This window comes from Cuculus canorus, chromosome 2, assembly GCF_017976375.1.
Source record: "Cuculus canorus isolate bCucCan1 chromosome 2, bCucCan1.pri, whole genome shotgun sequence".
Classification (NCBI taxonomy): domain Eukaryota; kingdom Metazoa; phylum Chordata; class Aves; order Cuculiformes; family Cuculidae; genus Cuculus; species Cuculus canorus.
The window spans coordinates 60,041,917-60,062,423 of record NC_071402.1 but is presented as its reverse complement, the minus strand read 5'-3'; the positions used below and the strand labels follow the sequence as shown (position 1 = coordinate 60,062,423).

Below are 20,507 nucleotides of genomic sequence, written 5' to 3'. Positions count from 1 at the left end.
CTTCTGCAGCAGTGAAATATATGAAGAAGTTAGTCTGTGCTATAAACAGATTAGGCTTGCTGGATTAAATTTTATTCAACTGGTGTTGATTTTACAGATGAAGGATGTACATTCTGTATGAAGCCTCTATTTTTATATTTACGTTATATCTTGGTGAAATAAAACTGAGATGAAAAAATCAGTATTTTGCATAGCTTTTTCTTAAAAAAAAAAGAGGACTACTTATAGGAATTTTTTAAACTTAACTTCAAAATCCTAGTTTTTAGTATATCAGAGCATGAGTCAAACATCGGTAGAGTTTCTTCCCTCACAAAGTTGGTAAAGAATTTTGTCACTCAGAGAAACTGAAGTTTCTATATATTTCTACAGGCTGGGTGAGGCTTGTGTGGAAAATATTTTATAGTGTCTCTGGTTACCCTAAAATCTAGACAATTTTCAGTGAAAGTCTACTATATTTGTGATTTTGCAGTTGTCTTAAAATATATTTGCCTTAAAGATGCAGACCAGATCCTCCTCTCTAGGAACTTATCCCATACACTGCAAATACAGTTAGTAAATGTAATAGTTAGTATGTCATGACGTTTCTGAGAGGTGAAGGGAATTGGGTGCAATATGATATACAACACATCTTCCTAATCAATATTAGAAAACTTGTGCTTCTGCTCAAGACTGCAATACCTTTCAAGGCAACCTTTGCAATTGCCAGGCAGTCCATTATGTACTCACAGCCAAACCACAGAGATTGCATCTCAGGTCATTTCAGGTATTTTTGCAATAGTTCAGCTGTCAGTGGTCTGAGTAGAGATACTAAATTTATAAAGAAAATATTTCAATGATGCAAATGGACAGGGAGTAACAATACCTCTCCAGTATGCCTGTAACATGGATGATGATTTCCTCCTTTTCCTTGAGTAGGTTTTTATCCAGTGCCTTTCTGATGCTTTTATGTTTTTGGTAAAATCAGTCACTGCTCAATTTCCCAGGTAAAGAAGACTATCAAATTTGTTAGTGTCATTGAGAAAGCTGAACAAACAATCTAAAAAATATTACATATAGAAAAACTTTTATAAGGTATAAACTCAGTTCACTGAGATCCAAAAGACAGTCATTCTGTCTCAAATTCTAAAACTTGTAAATATTTACAGATCTAAAATCTCTGTTCAAAAATATTTCTTTTACATGCTGGTATTTCTCTTGATTATATATGAATCATTTAAGTTGTTACAGTGTTTCATACTTCACTTCATTACACTCCTTGAATATTCACTTTAGGGAACAAAAATATTTTCATATGCCTTAGGTGGCCAACTATACAGTTAGAAAGACTATTTGCCCAATTATTTTTCTACATTTTGATGGATAGATACCAGTATTTCATAGAATGAAAGAGAATACAGTACCATTTTATATATAAAGCCTGTATGCTGTGTAAGAGGAACAGAAGAGAAATAGGGTGCCTCAAATGCACATTGTATTACCATTTAAAGATCTTTTCCTTAAAGGAAAGTAAGACTGATTCACAAAGCTGAGAAAATTCATATCCGTTATTACTCACTGGAAATAATTTGACCGGTTCTGTCCCATGGTTGCCCCAGGTACTCCATAAGTTGAATAGGTGCTGAAGTGAATACACTATTCAATGCTAAAACTTCACAGCCTGAGGTGACATAAACACAGTTGAGAGTAAGCTGCGGAGACTTGGACAAGTATTACCCATATAGCACTGGAGTCCATTCATCTGCACTATCAATACAATATCTCTTCCTTAGCACCACATTCAAAAAGAAGAAAAGAACAGCTGCCTTCCTCCCTGGAGTCCATGTTCTGAAATAGTAACAATAATGCTTTTAACATAGAAATAGAGTTTTTCTTTTAGTCTTTTCTTATTCCATGTTACTTGTTATTTTCATAATATGGAAGTTATTAACAGTAGTAGCTTATTTTTTGAAAAATAAAAGTGACTTGTGCCGTTCTAGCTGTTGTGATAGTCAGTACAAATTTGACTGCCAAATAAAATAAAGAAATTTAACAAAAACATGTTTCTCATGTGCAATTCATAAAGTTACACGCTTGAAGCAGGGGCACTAATCAGTAGACAGTATTCTGCAACCAGCAATTATCTTATCAAGATATCAAATAATAATATTCAAAGAATAGTGGAGAGAATTAATACAATACCTCACTAAACTGTGTGATACTCTAGTATTCAAATCGTAAGAAATTCAGATCACACAAACAGAAAGTGAAAGAAAAGAAGAGATTAATCCATCTTGAGAGATAGAAGTTCTATAGGCAGCTACTCTGTGTGATGCGGGACAGCTGGAGGTAAAAAGATGCACTCTTCTCTAAGGATTGCTACAAATGAGGCAGGGCATGCAGACTCAATACTGTACCTTATAAACTAAGACATTAGTGTAGGTAAGGAATATCATCATTCTTGAATATAACTGCAAGAATTTATACTGTTTTTTAATCCATCTTTTTAGCTTTGCTCTATTATTGCAAAACATATGCTTTTATATAAACTTATTTTTTTAGCACCAGCGGTAGAGCTGTCTGTAAATGGCAACAAAAGTATTCTGTTCGCAAAGTAAAATAAACCTTAAGAGCAGAACATTAATATGCAGATCGACCAAAAATTTATCAGAGCCTCTCCTACCTGCCACAGGAATTGATTTAGAAGCTGGAAATAAGGTAGTCTGTGCAGAATGGGTGATCTCCAGCCACCAGTGTTTCCAAAGAAAACTGTCCAATGCTCAGTAAATAGTGGGATGAACATTCAACCTGGAAATTACTTTAATAGAAATTAGTAAATAACAATAAATAACAATTATTAATATTAGCTGTTAAAATTAATAGGATACTTACACATAGAAAAGTAATGTCTCTCTATATCACATTTTTTATAAGAATCTGCCACTAAAAACAGAGCTTTACCTACAGGTGATCTGCAATATCTTGATTGTACAATGACTAAGTACTTTTTCAACTTTTGTGTTATGTTTCAGTAAAGATTCAATGTTTGTAAATACAGCTTCAGGAGTAGTTTTGCTTTGCAAAAGAGTTTTTTTAATTGCACTTTCAGCTCATTCAAAATAAAAATTAATTCTAAAAATGCATATTAATATGCATAATTAATTTCTGTTCTATGGGAAATTCTCTACTGCTTGTTCAACACTTGACTTGCTTACTCTACAATTTTGGGGAGGACAACCCTATGTTCAAGCTGACTTCATTATATCAGTTGCTCCATAATCACTTGAAAATATCTTAATAAAAAGAGTTTTTATCTTTGTGATACAAATATTTGTATCTCTTTTTCTTTAAGATTAGGAATCTCAGCTGACTGCTACAAAAGAAATTATAATGAGTTTTGGACAAAAACAGTTCCTTTGAAAAAAGACCAGCATTTAAAAGTAGTTTCCAGGCTTAGGAATAAAATCATAAAGACCTTTAAACTGGAGTAGTCAAGTAGGAGATGAAGCCAAGCCTTGGTAATCTGGTGTCTGAACCCTCAGCCCACCCTTATATTAGATTGTGACTAACAACCCCCCAGTTCAACTTCCTCCTCACGCTCCTTTTGAAAGTTTTTTCAATTGACCCTTTCAGTACCCAGATAAATAAAAAAATATGTCTGTGTTCACATCAGTGTGGCCAATAAGCTCTATGCAATCTTTCTGGTTTAAGTATTAAAAAATTCAAATGGTCTCTTAGTAAGCAAGGAGACATACTGTGATGCTTTTTTTATTACATAAAAAATATGGACAAATCATTCAACTGTAGAGTTAGAAAAAAACTCATCTTCCAGATTCTGAAATAGCACTTCATTCTTCAGATACTAAAGCAGTTTCTCTCTGAAGAGTCTTTTGTGACACAAACACGCAGAAAGCCTTCTGGCTGTTTTATCATCTTTCAGAGCCATGTGTGCTTTTGCAGAGGCCCCATGCCTGCTGCAGCAGCAGCACCATAAATAAACAACACACCACCATGCTGGAACGCAGGAGTCTTTTCAACAGACGTCCTCAGAGAAATACGTCTTGGGGCTGCCCGCTGCCTGCAAAAGTAGAGTGTAATGAGCAGCAGGAGTGAGGCAGACATGGACTGTCCCTCGGGTGAATGCTGGCTGGGAAATGTTTTTAATTTATCCTGTTCCCTGAGCTATCATCCTGAGGATATTAGACTTCTGCAAGATGATGTCCTTTTCCCTGGTCATTTTCCCTCTTCTGCCTCCTCCCCTCAGATGCACAAGTACATCACTGACAATGTGTAAATCACTACAAAAGGATTGAAATTAGCTGGAGCCAAACATGAACAATGGCCAGTGAAAAGAAGATCACAAACAAAGTCTACCATTGGATATTGCAGGGAGATCTTTCAGAAGGCTCATAAAGACATTGCATATGCTGTTTGTATAAGGGTTTCTCTATCTTTCCATTGCTAAAAACTAAGCATTTTCTGCTTGCTTGAACAACAGTTGGATTTTCACCTGGTCAGGCAAGACTCATGCTTGTAGAGACCAGAAGAGTTTTGACAAGCTGTCGTACATAGCCGTCATATCTCCATGCTGTCATTGAGAGGGAGTCTTAAGAAGTGCCTGGAGAGGTGGTATTTTCATTCTTCAGCTTGCCTCAGGAGCAGTTAATGGAGGGTACCTGGCTGCTCTGCTGTTTAGTCAATAGGAAACAGGATTCGAACATGCTGACACTTGTGGAGAGGAGGGAGCTGGCCTCTTCTCCCAAGTGACAGGGGACAGGACAAGAGGGAATGGCCTGGAGCTCCGCCAGGGGAGGTTCAGGTTGGATATCAGAAAAAAATTCTTCACAGAAAGAATCTGGGCACTGGAACAGGCTGCCCAGGGAGGTGGTCGAGTCGTCTTCCCTGGAGGTGTTTAAGGAAAGGGTAGATGAAGTGCTTAGGGACATGGTTTAGGGAGTGTTAGGAATGGTTGGACTCGATGATCCAGTGGGTCCTTTCCAACCTGGTGATTCTGTGATTCTGTGACTCAAAGTGAGCAAACCCAGGTGTTGTAAAGTACTATGTCAGTTGACACAGGAAATCCTGGACTTTTGTAATACTGAATGAATTCTTGCCATCTTCAGAAGCAAGTCAGTCAGTAGAAGATTTTCACTCACCCCACAAGTACAGCCATTTGTGAGCACATTACAGAGTCCTCAAGTAGCCTGGTGACATAAGTTCTGTCTCTTTATGTAGGGCACAGCTGGTATCCCTGAAGCTATACATAGCAGTTTCTGTAACCTCTGTCTTATATGAAAGTGTCTGTGTGGTCTGACTTGGTGAATCCTAAAGTCACATCAAATTCCTTTCACTAAAATCATTTAGCAATTTGCTGTACAAAATCAAAATATTTGGTTGATATTCTGTATAATCCTAACAATTGTGTATGTATAATGTATAATCCTGAATCTTCTCTTGCTAGACAGCTGATATTCTTAGCAGACCTCAGAGACTGAAAGAAAAAACATTTGACACAATTTTTCTGAGAGGGCTGACTGTCGTACCTCTAGGGTACCAGTCCCACATTTAACCCCATTTCTCCAAGACAAATATTATGGTTGTAATACTACTGTATACCATGAGAGCTGCACAAGAGATGGATTTAAAAGATCAAAAATAGATCCATTGCAGCAAATAAGCTATCACTGAGTACAAATAAAAAAGAGATATGCCTCCCAGCCAAGTGATCAATAAATGGCATTTGCAGCATTACTGGACATCTTTGCAGAACTCACTAGCAATTCTTATTCAGCTAGAAACTTAAAAGCCACAACTTACCATAGAAAAATAAGCTTAGTATGTAGCAACATTATTTGTTTATATTTTCCAGATTTTTTATCACCATTCAATGGCCATTTTTCTTGTCTGGCACATCAGACCTCTATCTCAGGTCAGTTGCACATGTCTTTCTACCTCTTAGTTTTTCTTTCAGTTGTCACCTGGAAAATGTTGATGTCTGGTCATTGACAGTGAGCTGCCTCAGCTCCTACCATTCTGACAGTGCCATTCAGGTCTGCCTCTTGCTGTTGAGAACTATGTAGGAATTCATTCAAACGATTATGCCACACAACAAGTGAGAACTATTGTTTTTCACAGTATCAATTTACTTCTTTAAATCTCACTGATAACAACAGATATTATGAGGAGGAAAAAAAAGCATCCCCTTTTTTATTTCAAACATTCATACGTTCAAAACAAAACAGCCCTCCTAATTTTCTTGAAACAAATAGATGTTCAGATATCCTACCAAAAATAAGACAGTAGAAAGACTATACGGTGTGGTAAGTAATAGAGCAATTACAGAGTCTGAAAGGAAATTTGAAGAACAAATAGCCAAAACACTATTTAATTGAGCAACTGAAAATTGGAGGATAAATAAAGGAACCATTAAGAAATAAGCATACTTTATGTATAGACTAAAGAGTATGTTACCAACAATTTCAGTTTATTCAGTTAATACAACAGTATAGTAATAAACATGTATCAAAAAGGTAGTTCTGAAAAGTAAACTAAAAGGAAATAAGGAAGTTGTTTGGCAATTTTAAAAGATACTTATTCTTCGCAGATCTACTTGCTTACATTTTACTTTGTAACTAATAAGAAGAAGGTACTCTGATGGAAAGGAGAAAAAGATAACCAACGAAAATACAATAAAATGAAGGAGAAAAATATAATGAACAGAATATTTTTTTCTTATCTATTTGAACAAATTCTAGGACTCGTACATCTGTAAAAAGAGGCATGGGGCTAGCTGGATTGACTCTTAAACAGAACTGAGTCTAAAATAGCTGGATGACTTTGAAAATCTTTGGTTTATGATACCTTCAAAATTGGTCTGTTGTCTGTCATTGTCTCCACAGAGGTACAAACTATGAGAAGTTCCTGTTAAAATGTTATTCTTTTTATTATATTTGAGATATGTGTAAAGTTTTACTGAATTCCCTTGCCTGTTAAACATCTTTCCATTACCCTGCGATTTGTTCTTAAAGATCTCACTAAAGAAAAGTGTACTTCGACCTCCTTCAAGTTTTTTGAGAAAAAAATTGAGCTGGGTTTCTAAGGTCCTCTTTGAACTAGATTTCACTGCTGAAGAATGGCTGCAGTTAAATTAGGAACTTCAACAAGTTTATAAAACTTATATAAAACCCTGTCTTATGGACTTGTGCCTCTGTGACGTTTTAGTTTTCAAATGACATAATATGGGCTATTTAAAGCTACTCTTTCTCTCCTGCAAAGTTTTTATGGAGCAATATAACTATGGCAGAAAATTTGTCAATTTTTCATACACATTATTCCAGAAAAATGTCCAAATCTGAAAGTACTTTAATGGTTTTGATAATGAATGAATTATTATGAATGCTTCATTTATTGTTCCAGAAAAAATGGATACTATTTAGTTGAGAAAAACGAGAAAGATACCTTGTTCAAAATTTGTGGAATATCTAACTTCCCCCCCCAGTGAAGAAATCCTTCTTCTTGCCCTGTATCTGAGTATGATCAGTAAGTGATGATGCCTACATAATTAATCGTAGAATCACAGAATTATAGAATGGTTTGGATCGGAAGGGACCTTAAAAGATCATCTAGTTCTTACCCTCCTTGCCATGGGCAGGGACACCTCTCACTAAACCAGGCTGCTCAAAGCCCTGTCCCCCCTGGCCTTGAACACTTCCAAGGAGAGGGCACAATTTCCTGTGCCCTCTCCTTCCAGTGTCTCACCATTCTCATAATGAAGCATTTCTTCTTGAAATCTAATCTAAATCTTCCCCCTTCCAATGTAAAGACATTCCCCCTCATCCTAACACTACAAGCCCTTGTAAAAAGTCCTTCCCCAGCTTTCTTGTAGGCCCCCTTCAGGTACTGGAAGGCCACTATAATGTCTCCCCAGAGCTTTCTCTTCTCCGGGCTGAACAACTCCAACTCTCTCAGCCTGCCCTCATAGCAGTGGTTCTCCAGCCCTCTGACAGTCTTTGTAGCCCTCCTCTGGACCCACTCCAACAATTCCATATGCTTCTTATTTTGGGAATTCCAGAACTGGACACAATACTCCAGGTGGAGTCTCACAAGAGCAGAGTAGAGGGGGAAACTCACTTCCCTTGACCTGCTGGCCATGCTTCTTTTGATGCAGCCAAGGATACAGTTGGCCTTCTGGACTGCAAGAATGCATTGCCGGCTCATGTTGAGCTTCTCATCAATAAGCATCTCCAAGTCCTTCTCCACGTGGCTGTGCTCAATCACTTCATTCCCCCATCCTGTATTGAAACCTCAGATTGCCCCAGCCCAGGTATAGGACCTTGCACTCGGCCTTGTAGAACCTCATGAGGTTCACACATAGATGGGATCTATCTTCTGCTTTGGAAAAGTGACTGGTGTGTGTTGGAATGAGCTTCAGTTCATTCTCTGACTTTATGCATAGCAGAAGTTGCATCGATTTATTATCTTATTATTTTCATCACTTTCAAATCATTGGTATCAAGGGAATAAGTTCCAAAACTCATTTCAACAGTTGTTCCTATGTAATTACTTCCTATTCATCAGAAAGGAGCTTGCAAGTGAAAAATCTATCATTTTTGTTGTTTGTATTCTTTGCAATAGGATCCAAAAGACTTGAATATCAGTAACTTCCTATGTTCTGAAAAGCCGATTTCTAGAGAGGAAGCTTATGCAATATCTGACCTATGATACTTGGGACTTGATCCCAAGCTTCCACCAACTCCACCAGCTGCTACTCTTTTCAGATGAGTATCTTGCATCTGAATATCTATTCAAATAACAAGATTTTCCTTCTTAATTTTCAGAATCTTAGAAATACTTCTGAAAAACGTATAAAAACACATTAGAAAGATATTTCCAGTCTTCTACCTATCTTCAATTCCAGACTAGAAATTGATAAAATAGAAGGCCTAGGGTTTTGTTCCTCACTATTTTGTTCAACTTCCACTCTGAATCAGTCAAAAGTAATGTTGTATTGAATAATGCTTCTGGCCACACAGTTTGGTAAAGGACGCTGTAGAGCAGATTACAGGTAAGGCATGATGATAGCAGTGTCTGGTGCAAAACTTCTGAAGTTTGTATTTTTTGAAGTTTCTGTGATTTTTCCTCTTGATGAAGGTAAACACGAAGGAAGCATCAGAACATGAGGACGGAGGGAGTGATAAAAGTTGAGACTGGAGACGAGATCAGGAAACAGCATCCAGTGGGAAGAGGTGGGAAGAAGGTATGGCAGTATCAAGTTTCATTCCAGAAAGGTTCAGAAACACAAAGATACAACACAAATGCTGAGATAAGAGGTTATTTGGACAAAGACCTCAAATGTCTGTTCGGAAGTTTGTACATGGGACTACTATAAAATAAATACTAATAAAATAATCCTTATTTTGCAGGAAAAAATAGAATTGATAATTCCTTTATGGCCTATATCATAAGATTGTATGTATTCTACCCAGGTTTTTTTATTACTTCTCTTCTATAACTACAATTGTCTATGGTAATGTCCAATTGCAATGTAAGACATTTATTTGCCTTCAGCACCTGTTCTACATACTCTAATGGGAATCCCAAAGTGAAAAATTAATTAATATTTTCTCCTTTTCCATTGGCTTTGTCTTCTATGAATAAATAATGCTGGCCATTTATTAAGTGTTTGTTTTCTCAGGATTTCTTGTACCTCACATAATTAAAAAAATGTCTAACTATAGTACCAATCTCATGTGAAATCTGCATCAGCCTTCACCTTTGCTTCTTTGTTCCACTGCCTAGTCCCAACAGTCCTCTTCTTATCAGATGTTTAAAACTTTCATAAGCTTCATTTTGACCACAGGTAATTTATGGTTTTCCCTTGCTGCATTATTATTGGTCTTTTTAATGCTTTCCTTTTTGTTTTCAAGTACCAATTTCAATCTCTTAACATGCTTGCTTAGCACTGTTGCCACCCTGTTTTTTGCATGTGGTGCTTTTCTTACCACTGCCTCTAGCTGTTCTGTATCTGAACAGTTCTTTTGACATTTACCATCTTTATTTTTCCTTCCATGTGACTAGGCCCAGCTTTAATATTATATTAAAGGAGATTAGAGCCTCCAATATCTACATCAAATTATTATTTCCTGTTTCAGCATTAATAAGGCTAATTTTCGTGTTTATCAATATTAAACTAAGAACCGTTTATTTCTGTAGCTTTCAAATTTTTTTCTAAATTTTTCACAGGATAATTTTGACTCAGTCTTTACACATAAGAAATCCCAATCCATGCCTAACAGTTTTCTCACATTGCAATAATCTTGCCGCAATAGAAAGCTATAGATTTGCAGGCAATTTTATAACATCATAATTTCAGGTCAACTTTTCTATGTGTGCCGAAAGCTGATCCTTCCTCAAATCCAAGCTACAAACTAATGAGACAGTACAGGGAAGGAGTGATGATGGTCTTTTCTGTGGCCACAGCAGCAAGGATCAGCCTGCTTTCTTCAGCTGCAGTGAGTCACATTGTGGCTAAAGTAACAGCCAGAGAGGGAGTATGCCCACCTGGAAGACCACTGTCCTTTTGGCACAGGGCAGCCCTCACAGAATGCCATAACGTTACCCTCCAGTTCCATTAACTAGTCCTATGTGAGAGCTTGAGACAGCTCTGATATACGAAGTACAGTTTGATTAGCTGTAAAGTACCTTGCACATAAGAGCTACTCACAATGCCCAAAAGCAACTGTGCAATTTTGTTCGACCTGCATTGGCACCTTCCCTCATGAATAAACTTTAGTCATACCTTCTTATCCTAGGTGAGCTGAAATTCCAGATTTGATTATAACAATATTTTGATAAGATGTTCTCTCTGTAATCTTTTTGATTGTGAAGCTGTTGCAATAACAGGAAATTCAGTAGACTACCAACAAATCTGCATGCACTAATTGAGCAGAAATCCATGGTAGGCATAATTAGCTGACCCCTTTGCAAAATCAAGGTACATATAAAGCTCGTAAAGGTTTTAGAGGACTTATCAGAAGGTTTTGATGTATTTATTCCCTGATGTGGTTTGGGAAGAGCAGGGAGGAGGGCACTTTTGCAACACAGGAAAAAAATATCTTCCATTACCAAATATTTTCAAATAGATGTGGTTTTCCAGGTTTCCTCATTAGAATATGAAAGCATAACAAGCTGACCTCACAGATTCCATTCTCCCACACATTTTTCTGTTCCAGAGGTTACTTGTTTTCATGTATACAGTTTCCATTTTTAAACTATAATGCTTCTTTCACATTCCCATTAGTTCTTCCAAGGTTTCATGCCACTATTTACAGTATCTTGTTTAATGTATTTGAGGTTTAAGCCATAGCAGTCTCCAGGCAAAGGCAGCACTGAGCAGGCAGCATAACAATGAGGTTTAACTGCTCTAGGATAAAAATAAATCATCACAATTAGGGGGAAGGTCTATGTGGAAAAGCATCATGCAGTTCAATAGCAGGGGTCTGCCAGGTACTGCAGCTCTTCTGCTCCAAAATTCCTAATTAGTTTGTTTTTTATCACAGAATATTTGTTTGGTTTGTATGCACCCTGATCACAATACAAAATTTTCCCTTTCAACACACTTGTCAAGGGAGTTGTTAGGTCATCTCACAATGTATCTTCTGAGTTATTGGAAGAAGAGAGATGGATTTAAGCTTTTTAGATTGTTTAAGAAAAACTTTTGTGAGATTCTAGCCGCTGCTTGCTGAAATTGTATTTGTAAATCTCTGTTACAAGCCCAGCTGGAGCATTCAAGGTTATGCTAATTTCAGTCCATGGCTCAGCTGGTGTGACAAGGCAGGCTGTAAAATTCAAGCATTGGCTAAGGTCTAAACCACAAATATTTATGTCAAGTTTTTCAACTGCCAAGCAGTAAGTACTGTGCAGTTACAAGTCTTCTAAAGGTGATCATACGATTGAGAAAATAACTTTCAGAAAGCGTCATCTCTCTATTATACTCAGACTCCTAATTAACCTGTGTAAGAATAGAGTGGTCCAAGCAACGCCTTTTTGACTTCTCAAGCGTGTATACACACAAAAAGCCACAAATCCTCATTGCTGTTATGCTGAAAACATTCGAAAAATATCATGGATGCATTTGTTTTCAGTGTGTTAAAACTAGCTGTTTGCTGTGATTAGTTAAAATCCTATATGCTCAAAAAAAACAAGGAAGGGTTATAAATAATGCATGTTCTCTTGGGCATTAGGCAACTGATTCCATGCAAGCAATGAAGACAGACTTTTTTTTTATGTATCTACATACAATAAAAACACATATATGTAAGCAATGAAGACATTTGGGGAGGCTATTCCTCCCCAATTGGCTTTTTATCCTGGTTCAGTTATAAGCCTATTTGGAATACTACTAAAGTTGACAGAAGGGCTCCAATTGTCTTCAGTGAATTCTGAGTCAAGCCTAGAATTACCTGCACAAACATCATTAGCTTAAATAGCTCTGAAATAACAGCACTGAAATCCCAAACCCCAAGTTGCTCTAACTCATTTCCTCAATCAGTATCTACTCCTCTTTGACTTTATCAGATGAACATTTAACAGATATTTCTTTCGGAACTGTGTGCTAAATGCAAAACTTTGACATACTTGGAGGCTCACAAAAGCTAAATCTAATAATGTAGGGGTTTTATTTCACTCCCTTCTCCCTCTCCTATTCTCCAAGGCAGAACAGCGCAAATCATCAAGCAGTCCACCTTTGCAGAACAACATTGTCACTCATCACTCAAAAGAGAAATCTGGAAGTTTCATTGCAGTTTCTGTATTGGTACATAAAATTTATTAAATGAGAAAAGGACAAGTGAAACAAAAGCATCAAAATCTGACTACCATTTCACACTCCGCTGTGATTGTAAATGGTGGTTATGTGCAATGCAGAAGTATATATAACCAGTCTCTGACCCTTGCTTTTAGGGCCATAAACCTTTTCAAGTTATAATGACAAATGTCTTAGAGAGTGTTCTACTCGGGACAAACACTAGCTATAAGCTGAATGGAGCCATCTCTTATTTATGCCTTTCATAGATTTTCTTCAGGTTAGAATGGCATGATTAGAAAGCTGTCTTATTAGCAAAAGGCAAACCAACAGGCTGACAAAAATAAAAGCAGTTTAAGAATAGCCACTTAACTTCCATCTATGAGCTGATCAATACTGCAAAGACTAGCATCGTTTAAGCAATTTGCAGGGAGAGGGAGAAGGAGAGGGAGAGGGAGAGGGAGAGGGAGAAAGGGAGAGAAAGGGAGAGAAAGGGGGGAAAAGAGGAAAAGCTTTTCATTTCATCCTGTCTAATTAAAACAATATTATAACATCAGCCTTATAGACACCAATATTTTTCTCTGTTACATAGTCTGCATTATAATCTATTGGACCAACTCTCAGTAAAGCAAGTATCAAGTGAAGTCAACGGAGTGTCACCTTGCAGGAGTGGATATAGATCCATATTTCAAAGTTTGTATTTGTAATTCTTTCAGCAACAAAATCAATTTCTGTCTGAAATTTACCCATTCTCTTTTTAAGCACAAGGGCATGCATGCCAGGTGTTCCAAAGACCACTTCAAACTAGGTAACTCACTTAGCTCTAAAACTGCATACAATTTTCTCACAGTCAGCCACGTTTTTTCTGATCCTAACAAAACTGCACCTGACTGAATCAGTTATTCTTGCTATAGTATTATATCTATTACACCAACTATGTAAATTAAAAAAAAATACTAGAAAAGGAAGTAATCTATTCACTTTTACTGCACTGTTGTAGCTGAGGTTATATTATACTTATTTTAGTTACCCAAAAGACAGGTATTGGCTGCCTAACAGTGCTAAAAAAATTTTACCTATGTTATGCTTTGTAAGGATTCACTGTATTCCATCATAAAGCCCATTATACTTCATCAGTAGATGAAAATAGACTTAGAATGTCTTTTCAGTTTAATTTTTTTTAACTACTTAAGCTTTGACAATGAATAAGTCACAAAAAAAGCCAAAATTTGGCTTTTTATGCAAATTATATGTGAGTTCCTGTATTATATCTGTATAGCATGCAATATACAATAACCAATTTACTACAGATAGCACAGGAAAGATTTATACTTGTAAAGCTTTTTTGAAATAAGCTGAGGCCTATGCAAAATAATGGTTAATTAAGTTGGCCATTCATTTCAAGAACACATTTTCTATTCCCAGAACTTCAACTATAGTTCTGGCTGAAAGCCTCTATTCTCTATTTGCTATTAGTCAATCCCAAATTGATCTAACTGTAATAACCCTCCTGAGAAGTATGGACAGGGAACCCATGGTAATAAATTACAGATTTTTTCCTCAAGAGCTAAATTAGTAACTTAGTTAGATGTAGCAGCTGAAGTCTGTTATCTCTTCTGGAACTATGAGCTCCTCTGTAGATTCTAGAGATGGATGTGACAACTCAGTTTTATTATATTAATGGATTTTGACTTGTATGTTTATCATTCAGAAAGATTTCTCCTCTTAATCACCCAAGACATTACATTTTTTTCTCATTTTCTTCTGCCATTGCACACTTTTTATTAGGGCTGTTTTCCCCACAAAAAGAAATGAGGAAGGGAATTACTGCATCAGTCTTTTTTAAAGTAACCCCACGCCCTAGCGTCTCCACAAAATATAACATTAGCAAACTACATCAGGTTGTGACTTAGCAAAGTTCAGAGATAATTCAGGCAGTGAAATCACAGTGACAGAGTGTCAAATGTTTTCTTATGCACTATAAAGGAAAACATTTTCTTTGAACTCAGCAAGGACTTTGTAGGACAGGAGGACTATTTGAACCAATTTTCAGCACACTCTTCTCAAACCGCTCTGTGTGTTGGAGAGACTCTGTAGATCCCTTGGATGTAAATTGCAAATTGTTTCCCCCAGTCAGATAAAGGACACACACAAGGTTCTCCTTGTATTTATGTGTCTAGTGGTACTTGAGCTCGTGGCAAACACTTAGTCAATAAGAGCAAACATCAATAGCAATAAAAAAGGCTTGTCTTTCTCTTTCCTGCAAAGTCAATGGAATCTGTCTCATGTGATTTACTTCCCCACTTTTGCAGGTAAAATGGTCCCAGGGATGGAACGATTGTGTTTGATAGGCACATTTTACAACTATTTGAATGGCTGACAATATCATCATCCATCTTCTGCATCAAAAGTGTTGTCTTGTTAATGTTTTCTTGTTTATCACACCTAATTATCTGTATGTAATGCATAGAGGGGCTTTGTTGCTATTACCCTAATTTCTGTACTTCAGAAATCAGGTGGCAATTTAGATTTCATTAAAATCAGCCTAGTACAGCCTGCTACATTTTTCTGGTATCAACCAGTAAGGATAAAGAATCTTCAAGACCCACATTATCTGCAATGCCATTTTATGTTTGCCATTTATTCATTACAGAACTGGTTTCTATAATTTAGCTTTATTTGCTTTAAGAAAGAATGACTGTCTGGTAACACTATATGATTAACCAAGTATCAGATGTCATTTCCCAGCTTCAAATTTTAGTTTGACTCTTAAAGGAGAGAAACAAGAGAAAACGAAGAACAGCTAAAACTATTCAGTTTCTATCTGATTCGTGAAAAAAAAAAAAGATGAAAGGTGTTATTCTGTGTTACCTTACCTGACCCTTGTCCCTAATGATCACTATACTTCCACGCATTTGAATGTCTCAAAAAGAATTCACAAAAGAGATTTTGTTCAGTACAGTCTTGCCAAACTAAATGAACTTTGGTAGTATTTGTGTGCCATACCCTAACCTTTAGCAAACATCTCATCAGGTATCTGAGCAGTTCCCTGTGTTAAATTAAAAGCTGCATGTGATATATTTTGAAAAGAAAGCATTAGATGGGCCCAAAACAACACACCAGAAATAGAAAAGAAAGACAGAACTTTCTTTCCTGTCAGGCCAGTGAAAACAATAAAGCATTAAAAGAATCAGTGATGATGGAAGAGGAAAAAGGAAATAGTTAGAAGAACCTAAAGATAACTGTGTAACAGAAAAGACTCAATATAAGTATGAATACGATGACTCACAAACTAACAATGTGATTGCTGTGTTTATAATATTAATTGCCTTGAATTTTGGATGCATATGGAGACATAGATTTTGTAAGTGCACGTAACAATAACACCACAGCAAAATTTTGTTCCAAAATAGTTTTTAAAAATCTGCTCTATTACATTCAGTGTTGGGCATTTTTAAGTAGGGAGCTGAAAGTAAAGCTTTCAATGTCTATGTTTAACTACCTTTCCAGTTTCATAACAAACAGATAATATTAGTCACATGCAGTCCTCATTTGTCACATGCTGACCTCAGTGAACATTTTTCACTTCTATCATCTTTGGTAATACAATCATTCAAGGCTATTCAAAGGGCTGTCTTCTCTTTCTGGAATGAGTGTCATGATGTTCTTTTAAGATACCACACATTACACCCAGGAATATGATCAAGTCAGGAATTTTCTTTGTTCCGTGCAGCTGTAATGCTGTATTTCCTGCAATGGAGCTCAGATAGTTGTATCTGGTTTGTCCATAGAACTGGAAATAAATTCTGATGTATTTTACAGGACATGAGATCAAAGCCAAGGGTATGGCTCATGATTCCTTAGCCTGTCTCAACTAAAAGTAAAGTGACTTCACTAAAGGTACTGTGACAGTGATCGTTCCTGTCCAATCATTTTATGCTCACTTTGCAGTGGGAGAAATAAGGACTAAAATTGTTGATATAAGATACAGAGAGAATACATAGGAGTAAAGCTTAAAATCCATCAAAAATTACCCTGCCAGTAAACAAAATCACTTTTGTGGGCTGATTGCCAGGTATTGTAAACTCCTTGTAACCGTGAATTTAACTGATGCTCCTTTCCAACATCAACAGATGCTGTGAATGTTTGACAGTGTCCCAAAAAGAGCTTTAAAGAGCCTCAGAGAGCATGACTAATCCTTGAGCTTCAGAGAATGACACATTAGAGCAAGCTCAACCCTAGTAATCAGGATCACAACATTTTACTGGTTAAAGATTATTTTTCACAAAGAAAATGATTAGAGCTTCTTGTTTTAAACAAAAAACTGACATAATGCTTTATAGTAATACATCCCCAAGGAGAGGGGAACAACTGTAACAGCCAACTGCACAGCCCAAATAAGCTGAGTGTGTTGATGTGGACTGCACCTGCACTCATATATTGTGAAAAAATAGGACTCTAGACCCTGCCTATAGAAGAAAAAAAGGTTTATTTGTCAAGGTCCTGGCTTATTAATGTATTTAGTTAATTCTATGCCTATTCACTTAAAGCTGCGCAAATATGCTAAAATCAGTAGCAATAATGGACCCACACTTCAATACTCTAACAAAATTTGCGTCTATCTACCATCTTGCCAGAAAATTTTTACAGGTTTTAATTATGAAATAGTTTTATTTTTCTAACTGTTAGTATTGTTGATTAGCCTTATCCTTGATATAATTGAGATTATAATATCAAAATAATGAGTAACAATAATAAACGGATGCTTTCTTCTCAAAAATAAATGCAGAATGTATATTCTAAGTTACATATGTATATATGTATGTACATATACTCTCACCCAAAAAAATTATTAGAAGCAATATGATATTTAGTACCGATGATAATCCTAAAAAGTAATTCAGTTTTGGACAAATAGTATATTTTTGTATAGTCTGTCTTTGTTTCATGTGCTGCAGAAAAATATGTCCAGATGACACATATCAGCAACATGACAACGATGCTTAAAACAGGATTAACTTTAAAGCATGTCTAGACACACAGTAGGTCTCAAAAACATACTGTGCAACTATAATTACAATTGTAATTACAGTTATACTGACAATGAGCTGCAAACTTTAATATTCATGTGATAATATTTGCTGATTTATCTGTGACAGACAATGTGTTGGCAGATACAACTTTCATCAACTTCATGTCAGTTTTGCATGGCAAATCGGCAAAGTAGTCGGTTGCAGATCTTGGTTTATTGTTGCATATGAGCTGTTCCATTGACTTTATCACTTTATACTAAAAATGTGCAGGCTAGCAGACATTTTCAGAATATGTACACAAAGGATTTCATTGGAAACTGCATTCTAACAGAGTTCAGTGTGTTTTCTTCTATTTTTTTTCTGAACTAGTTCATAGTCTAATATAAATTAAAATGTCAATACCTTGCATGACATTTACCTTGGTTTAGCAGGGGATCAAGAATAAAGTAATAAATAGATTTTCTCCCAGTTCAGTCAGACTCAAAAAAAGGTCTTTTATTCTTCCTCTTGTGAAGAAATTTTAAAAAAATCAGATTTTACTTTTTGTTTGCAAGTGATCTTTCTAGTTTTGCCACCATCACCTGGATCAAGAAGCAGTAGTTACAGAGACATTGGCATTGCAGTATTTCTGGAAGCGTCTGTACCAAGTCATTTCTAATATGACAACAGGCTTCTCTTCTCCAGGCTGAACAGTCCCAACTCTCTCAGCCTTTCATCATAGAACAGATGATCCAGCTCTTACCAATGTGTGGAAATACTTGAAGGAAAGGTGCAAAGAAAATGGATTCAGGGTCTTTTCAGTCGTGTCCAGTGACTGGACAAGAGGCTATGGCACAAACTGAAACACAAGGCGTTCCTTGTGAACTTAAAGAAACAGCTTTTTTTATTGTAACACTGACTAAGCACTGATACAATTTGTCCAGAGAGGTTGTGGAGTCTCCCTTCTTGGAGATATTCACTAACCATCTGGGTATGGTCTGCAAGATGACACTGGGCCCACTATCTGGTGACATTGTACAGCGTGAGTTCCTCCTCGGTATAAGTTTGGAGAACCTATTCTACAGGTTAGCGTAAACTAAGGGTGTAAGAATTGTTTCAGAGGGTGTCCCATAGGCCAAAGTTGGTAAACAGTGAACTACTTTACTTGGTAATGTTTCATTCCTGTAATCCTTTCCTGGTAAATGTGGAACTTTTACACTTCCTAGGCAATCTATCTGCTGCTAAGTCCTCTGAACTTAACACTTTTCATTACAAAAGACAGGCATGTCTGCATGAGTAAAAGCACATATTCTTACCTGTCAGATAAGACTACAAGACACTTTAGCAGGTCTACAGAAGTTTCCAAGAGAGCTCATTTTTAAAATCAGTTAGGAGGTGTGGAATTGGGGGGTATAATAATAATAAGATGTAATATGCCTTGCATATACATTAGCAATAGACCATTTTACTAAATAATTTTTATTTTTATTAATATCTTTAGCCAATATTAGAGTGTATTTTTCTTCTTACTCAGTGGGGTTTGGGATTTTTTTTAGTCTTTCTCCTATTCTAAACTAAATATCTTGCTATACATAGGGTATATAGAGCTAATAGTCTCCAGTCTGAAATCAGAGCAGAGTTTCGAACGAGCTGTGTGCTCATAAAGCTTTGAAAATTGGAAAGGGAAGAGTTACTGTCAGTATGCAGTGCCCTCTAGTGATAAACTCAGTGAAACTGTACAAATAGTACAAGGCTCTTTCACGCTGAATGTTTCTTGATATTTAGAAGAAAAAAAAAAGGAGAGAAAAAAAAAAGAAAGAAAAAATATGGTGGCATTGGCGATTTACAGGATCATCAATTCTACCAATTCTACTTTTACCCACCACATCATTCCATGTAGAGCTGCTGATTTTTTTCCCCCCTAAGCTTTTGCAAAATAAAGCAGAGAAATACAGAGAAATTAGAGAGCTCAGACTGTGTTCCTGAAAACAGTAATGGCAAATTAACTCTGGTAACATCAATCACTAATCTATAATGTCAAACCTCTGGATTTCACAACCTTAAAGAAGCATTAATACAGGAACAAAGCACTGAAATCCTTAAAAGTAAGGTTGATTAACACTAGTTTTTTATATTATTGAATTACGCATTCATAGAAAAGCAAATTATCTATTGTTATCCAAAACCTCCTAAAATATTGTTTTGCTGCATCGTAATAATCATTCTTCTTGATAAATCTGACTAGCAGTTACAATAGGTGATAGAAACATTCTTGATTCTCATGTTCATCATAACAAGAAAAGGATTTTAACAAAGAAATTATACATTGAACATGATATTATAGAGGAAAGTTAGCAGGAAAAAGCTTCATGCACTGACCTGAATCATTGGGCAAGGCTGCTTTCAGGGAGGGATAGGAGAGGCAAGGTCAAATCTCCTGGTGATTATAGCCAGGCAGCTGGTCAGGACATTGCTTGGGGTTTTATGATTCATCACAATCTCTTCTTTGGCCTTACTTTGTTGTGCATCAAATAAAACAGATTCAATCACCGCTCTGAATCATTAATTAATAAGACAGCTCCATAACTTTAAAATGTATATATACACAAAAGGGCCATTTATTTCAAATTAATATATCTATTTAAATCAAATTCTGGTAAGACTCTACTTACAGGGCAGCTGCAGACTCCCTGACTGAGAAGGAGAGGTGTACTCAG

At 36.3% G+C, this 20,507-nt stretch overlaps 1 long non-coding RNA gene across 1 annotated transcript; it reads right to left on the bottom strand.

The window, feature by feature from the left end:
* Positions 1 to 1,556: 1,556 nt before the first annotated feature.
* On the bottom strand, positions 1,557 to 20,297 carry LOC128851422 (uncharacterized). The gene is made up of 3 exons (XR_008448799.1): positions 20,170 to 20,297; positions 2,660 to 2,794; positions 1,557 to 1,657 (listed from the first exon to the last, which is right to left on the bottom strand). It is a non-coding gene; the product is annotated as an uncharacterized LOC128851422 (long non-coding RNA).
* Between the last annotated feature and the right edge of the window lie 210 nt (positions 20,298 to 20,507).